Source organism: Streptopelia decaocto (genome assembly GCF_964273445.1).
Source record: "Streptopelia decaocto genome assembly, chromosome: 11".
Taxonomy (NCBI): domain Eukaryota; kingdom Metazoa; phylum Chordata; class Aves; order Columbiformes; family Columbidae; genus Streptopelia; species Streptopelia decaocto.
In genome coordinates this window covers 14,392,266-14,399,553 of record NC_138666.1, presented here as the reverse complement: position 1 = coordinate 14,399,553, position 7,288 = coordinate 14,392,266, and positions in this window count along the sequence as shown.

The following is a 7,288-nucleotide window of genomic DNA, read 5'->3' as shown; positions in this document are numbered from 1 at the left end:
TATACTTCTGTACACATTGCAGTGTTTTTAACCATTTAGTCAGTACCACGTACATCAAATAGACACCATAATAAAACAGAAATACATTAAACATACATCTGGAAGCACTTCGTAACTGACTTCTGCTTATGAAAACAACTGTACATAATTTCATCATTCACTTTAATTCAGTCACATGCTGCAGTCAATGGAGGCAGATAACATGCTGCAATAAGATTCGAGCATAGATTTCTACTCGTGTTAAATTCCATGCTTTATCTGTCAGCCCACACTTGCCATCACTTGTGAGTCCATAATGTGGCACTGATGTCCACAGCAGTCATACTGGACAGAGCAGAGATCTGGTGGGATATTGTGATATTCACCCTTCAGCATTTCATTGCTTTGTATAGCTTATATAATATTTTGTGGGTAGTTATTATACTAATAGCAATTCTAGCATCACCAAGTAAGTTACCCTTAAGCAGCTTGACCAGAAGCAGTAAGGGGAAAGTAGATCTCACTTTCTGACACTAGTAAATAGCAGGATATTTGCATGAGGTACATATTCTTTTCGTTTTACCCTTTATTGCTTCATCTGAACCATTAACTTATAGGCACTCCAGGATGAAACGCTACCATGTATGTTGTTATTGTCATATTGTATATTTTTCAGTTTCAGCCACAGAGGTTACATTTGTAGAAGTAACAGAGGCAATAGCAGTAGACGTGGCAAAAAAATCCCTACCATAGCATGACCAATAGCAGAACCAGCAGAAGTTTGCTCTCTAAGGACGTTCATTTTAAAAACAAAGGTGCTTTACCTTATCTACTGGTATTCCTTTACTAATACCAGCTAAATCCTACAAATAGGCCATAACACTACTGAGCTGGCATGTCTTAATGCATGGACAAACTTCTTTCTACTTTTTAAGAACCAGGTTGATCCTCTGTCAAAGCATGGTTGGAATGATTAACACAACAGACATATTATAGCTAAAGAAATTAGATAGAACATTTAAACTACACCCGTCTACATTGTTAAAATCAACAATAAATCCCCAGGGAAATGTCATGACTCTCCATGACAGTGACACTTCCAGGGACACCTTTGGTTATCCTATTTTATGGTTGATGGCTGTGCCTCAGTAATGCACTTCCAATCTTTTTAACTTGTTCAGTTATAAACCTAACAATACAGAGTGATTCATAAGCACAAACTCACAAACACTTCCTTGTTTAAAACATGAAAATACAGCCTTTGACAGAAACTAGAGATTTAGTTAAGATTCAGTACAATAGGTTTCTAAATTCTCTACTACTCAATGATCTGAAAATACTTTATAAATATTACATTATGTTAGTTTCAGTGCAACAATTATTTGTGCAACAATCCAGGCAACTAAATAGAGGTATCCCTTTTATAAGCTGAAGAAAACAAAACACAAAAAAATTACAAGATTTCTGTTTCAACACTAGAAATAAATAGAAGGGTTTTTTGTTCGCAGGTTTTGTGTTTTTTTTTTTTGTTTTTGTTTGTTTTGGGTTTTTGGGGGTTTTGTTGTTGTTGGGTTTTGTTTGGTTGGTTGTTTTTTTGTTTGTTTGTTTGTTTTGAGTCAAAGTCTATGTTTTAAGTTTCAGCTATGTTGACTTATTGCTTCCCTTTGCTTTGCTGGAGAAAACAATATTTAGAGACTTCATCTAAAAATCCACTGCATTAAATATTGAGCGCTTGAACAGAAGAACATTGTCCCTTACAGACTGACTAGTTGGCCAGGCCAGCTGGCCTGGATGAATTTTCTTTCTTGATTATTTTGTTTATAGAATATATTTTGCTTTGGCACTTCTGCCACCTGCTCTGTGTGAGTGCTTGCCCGCTTCAGTCTACACTTACCCTGAGAGTGCAAAAATATACTCTTCTCTTCTAATAAATTTTGAAACATTACATTTCATTAGTCAAATTTGCTACTTTACATTTCGGTGCTGTATGATGAAGACGGAGAGACCACAAATAATCTTTGTAGTGGCATGGGTCTCATGTAAGTCTAACTAGGAGAAAAATCACTCGCATCTACCTCACCATCCGTCAGCCTAAGTAGAGATTTTTTTGCTTTGTAAATGAAGATGCCTCAAGATGCCACACATGGCAAATCCTCATCAATTTGTGGCTGTGACTAGGCATGGACAGGTTATTAAGCTCAGCAAATGATAGAGTAAAACCAGTGATGTCAAATAATACAGAGAACAAGAGAATCCTTTATTCCACCCTACCACAGAGCCTTCAAAAGTTGCTGCCCCAGCACTAAAGAGACGAAGCACCATTACCTGCAGTGGTGGCAGGAGAGAAATGGGACAGCCTCCTTCTCCTCTTCCCTGGGGCTCTGGGCCGTGTGTTGCCGAAAGGAGATAACTGCTGTAAGACTTGATGCAAATCAGCTGAGGGAGCCGACTCCTGCTCCACAGCTGCAGCAGAACTGCAGCAGCAAGACACTGGTTCAGTAAAACCACAGATTAAGAATGATTATCCTTTACTCGGGTTTGCAGCGATCAGCAAAGTTGTAGCCAAGAGGCGACATACTTTCACCATCCCACGGTTCCCAAGGTAGAACCAGTCATGCTGCTGCTCTAGATGCCAACACAGCAAACTCACATGTTCATTTTCAGTGTGGCTTTGAGGTTTACTAAGCGATGCTGCTCAAAGCTGTGTTATTGTTCTCTAATACAACAAAAAAATTTCTCTTTCATTCTCTTTAAATGCAGCTGTATTTTACTGCAAAGGAGGGGGAACTGAAAATAATTTTCTGCGTCAGTATTATCAATTATCCAAAGCCCATTTGCACCATTATGACTTTAATGTCCTCCCAATAGAAATATAATTCTCATTATTTTTATTGGGTTTTATTTTTATATTGCTATTAAATGCATGTTGCCAGATTCTCTGTTTTCTTAAACTACGTTGGCCAAATATCCAACCCAGTATGAAACCCCTGGGTTTAGGTGTGCATGCAAGGTGCACCATGGTGATGCTGAAATTGCCTAGGTACGGGTTAACTTATATAAATAAAGTTATGCAAACAAACATTCTGCTTTGAATTTTACCATAGCCACCAAAACATACTCAGTAGTAATCATATTTCCAAACAGCCTTCTTCTTTACCAAAAAGGACTAGTATTAGGGAGCAGGTAATGATGCCCTTCAGCACAATTCATTAAAACATGCTAAGCTCTTAAAATAAAAATTCTAAAAGAACAGTAACTGTTTGAGAATATGGCAAGTTTGATATTTTTCTATAGATGTTTCAGAATCAAAACAAAATCAGTCCCAGTTCCCTCTTCTGCAAAGATAGAAAGGGAGGGGGTAAAATAGATGTATTCCAACACAGGACAAATTACTGTTGTGATCCTGTTGTAAGAGGCAGCAATTCTAGTCTCTTCACCTGGATTTGCATATTTAGTAAGTAGGGACATCCTCTCTTTCACAATTCAGTTTTTATCTGTCATAGTTAATGCTAAGTTGGCATACTTTTCATATATTAAATCAAAAGACTAGATATTATCAAAATAAAGCACACCTATCTTTGGAAGGCATTCACGTGCCTCAAACCATAAATCCCAAGGCAGGCACTGGATGAGTATGAAAAGAAGTTTTCCAGTCCACTTGCCTTGCTCTAAGTACACTCACTAAAGAAATCCAGAAAAATTCTGTTTGAATGCAAATTTTCTCCTGCTCCAAGCCTCTTATTCATAATATTTCTGAAAGCATAATTCAGTATGTAAATTCTTCTCTCACTCCTCCCTCGCTGTTCCCTCCGTCAGGTTTTGTGTCCCTGTCTTGGAGCCCAGTCCACCAGCAGCCAGCTGGGCAGCCTCCCTGGCTGCTGCCACTTCTCCAGGGCAGCACGGTGACATGGGGACCACAGAGCTGCCCTGTGCCCGTACAAGCTCTCTCGATGAGCTGCTTTGGTCAACGTGAATAATGGAGCGCCTGGGCTGAGTCAGGTCTGAGTGGGCTGGATAAGCTCTCTCTCTGGACCTACATGATGGTTCTTAAGCAGGCTCCCAGTGTAATTTTGAACTTCACTTCATCATAATGATAGGCTACAAGCGAGCCTCCTATGAACATAATAAGCACGGTGAAAAAGATAAACTACTTTAAGAAACACTATGGCAAATACCAACTGGAAATGGGACATAAACCAGTAAGGCCACATATTCAGCTGCTCTCTGAAGCTGCTGTGCATATGTGGCTGGCAAAGAAACTCACACACAAGCAGGCAAGAAAGGGTGGATATAAAGGCTCCTCTGCCTCTTACCTCATTCCTCATTTTCTGCTTTACTTACATTCAAGTGTTTTTACAAGGTTTCATTGTTTCATACAATAGTAGCTGATGTATCAAACCTTTTTTTGTTTGTTTGTTTTTCCCATTTTGCCTTATAAGTCCAGCTCAAAGACTTCTATTTGCCTTAATGAATTTTGTTTGCATAGTTGACTGGCATCAGGTTAAGCAGGTATTGAAATGTGATATAACAACCTAATCAACCGTTAACAGGTATAGAAGAAGCCCTGACAAGGAACAGTCTGAAACCCAATCATGACAAGATTCTTTCTGATAAGGGAAAAAAGAGAAGTGTAGGACCAATTTATGCATAAATTGGTCATATTTTCACACCTAGCCCCAATTATCTAAAAAAGGTTTAACATTATATTTATATTGATAAGCTTAACAATGTTGAACCACGACTCTGGGATGATCTGTTACAATTCACATCCAAAGCGACCAGAAGGAATAATTGGAAACCCTCCAGCATTTCAAGAAATAGAAGCAGCCTTGAAAAAGATGAAAACTGCCGTACAAGGTCTGGCTTTTGCTGAAATTACAACATAAATTCCGAATGAAGGATGGCCGAGAATAATTCAACAATTACAAATTCCCCTCTAAAGACAGAGAGAATGCTACACGATTAGAGAAATTGAGTCATCTCAAACATCTCGAAATGAAAAAAAAAAAGTAATGACTACGGGCTGACAGAGACGTTTGATAGACTGTATCACTGATTGATTGCACAGGGGTTTTAGCTGAATAACCAGTTTTTATGCTATGAATATCAATAGTTGGCTACATAAATAGAGAGGATACTTGCCAAACAATTATGGAAATCCTCATACTCATCGCCAGTGTGTAAGTTAACCTCAAGGTATATTAGACTGCCTTTAATGGGCTACAATCATTTTGACATCTTCTCCAAGGCAAGAACACCCATAAATGCCTAACTGATTTCCCATACAAGCCAGGCTAGCAAGGCCAACTTGTCACATGCAAGCATCTCAAACAATCAAAAACTAAATATCTACCCTTAAACCCTCGCTTTAGCTGATAAGGTTGTGATGCTTCCTATGAACAGTTTCTGTTTTCCAGGAGGAGGAAGCTCTCCCCTGAGTACTACCTACAAGCTGCAGGTTGACCAAGGTGAAGTTGTATACAGGCTTTTAAAAATGTATAATAAAAGGAAGATAGATAATAACACCACCTATAAAACAAGGCTGTATCTTACAAGCAGCACATTTTCCCCTCCTCCAAAATTTAATACCAAAGTACCGATGTCAATGAATGCTGGCTCAGGTCACAGCACCCCCATACAGTGGCACCCCAAGCTTTATGACAACAGCATTTATGAGGGTCCCACCATCAGCCTTTAATTTCCCATCCCCAGATGCTGGGAGGGCAGCCCATGCCACCAGCCTCCCTCTTCAGCGATTTCTCCTGCCTTTCCCTCGCATCTTCAGCTCTTGCCTAGTCCCTCCCTTCTGCAGGAGTGGTTTGAGCCAGGCTTAGCCCTGAGCTGAACATCCTTGCTCAGCAACATCTAGTTTTGTATATGAGACTGAGAAGTCTTGAGCCATCACAGATCAGGTCTATACTGAGCCATAATTATAGATGAGTATTTTTGCTCCATGAGAGGCCTAGAACAATAGAATAAACTACAGTTGAGAGGAGACTTTTTTTTTTCTTCTCAAAACTCTTGGTAAACTGAAAGATTAGAAAATAAATCCTTTGAGGAGGAAGATGCTGTATTTGTTTCAAATCATATTTTCATTTAGTGTAAAAGTAAATGAAAAAATAAACAAAACAACAAAAAAATAAGAAAAATTCAGAACAAAGTCAGGTGAAATAAACCAACATTTTTTGTTTTGAAAACATCAGGATGAAACACTGTGAATAGGCAGTGAAATGACATACTTGGAAAACACAGAGGTAAAACACTGAGGAACTTTCTGGATGTTTTTGTTACCTTTCTTCTGCTATGTGAACAACTTAGCTCAGCCAAGAAGAATTTAACAATATTTTAATATTACTGATTCTCTTCTCATGCACACAAACATTTTGCTCTGTTCTTCTTTTAAACCAACACACAGGCACTTACACAGCTGATTTGGAGAGGTGTGAAACACTCTCATCAACCATTAATGACAAATATGAAATTAGAGCTCATCTTTGGAGACAGGCTGATGACAACGCTGAGTCCCACCCTGAAGCCAGCCTCTGAGGTGTCTGCTTTGCTATCACCTTCCCGCACCCCCCCAAATAAAAAACATTAAATCCTAATCAAAGCTATGGATTTTCTTAGGCGCTCATAGTGATGGGGCCGTAGCCCTCTCCAGCATACGCTGATGGACATGAGCAACATCATCATCTCTGTTTGCTCTCCCGCAACTCCCCAGGGGATGAAGTTTCTGTATGATGATGCTATACGGCAAAGAATTTCTTACACTTGCAAAACACTTGTTGGATCTTTGAATAATCTAAAAATATGAAGTAGGGCAAGACATTCCCGTAGTTCATCTTCAGAAAACATGATATCACTTATGTACAGACTCCTAATCCTATTCCTCCTCCTATTTTCCTTTCAAATATGTGTTTTGTATGGAGTTATCCATCAGACAGCACATTGTCAATGAGATGTGTCATTGCTGTGTGTGTATTCTGATAAAATGAACCTAATGCATATGTAAATCTGCCTTCTCAGGAAAAGTGTGCAGAAACACATTTGACTTGAAATCTCTCACTGCAAAAAGATTTAAGAAGGGAGAGATTAAAATTTCCCAATTGCGAGACTGAAGCAGCAGTCCTTGGGATCTGAAGTACACAGTCCATGGAGCAACTCCAGGAAAGCTGGGGTGCCCACCTGGCCCCATCCCACCTGGGGCATCAATGCTGAGGAGGTGCCCAGCTGCAGAGATCCTGGTGCTCTCACTGTTTCCTCTTGGCCATCCAGGGGCCCTGGGGAAGGAGAAGGTCCTCACGCCACC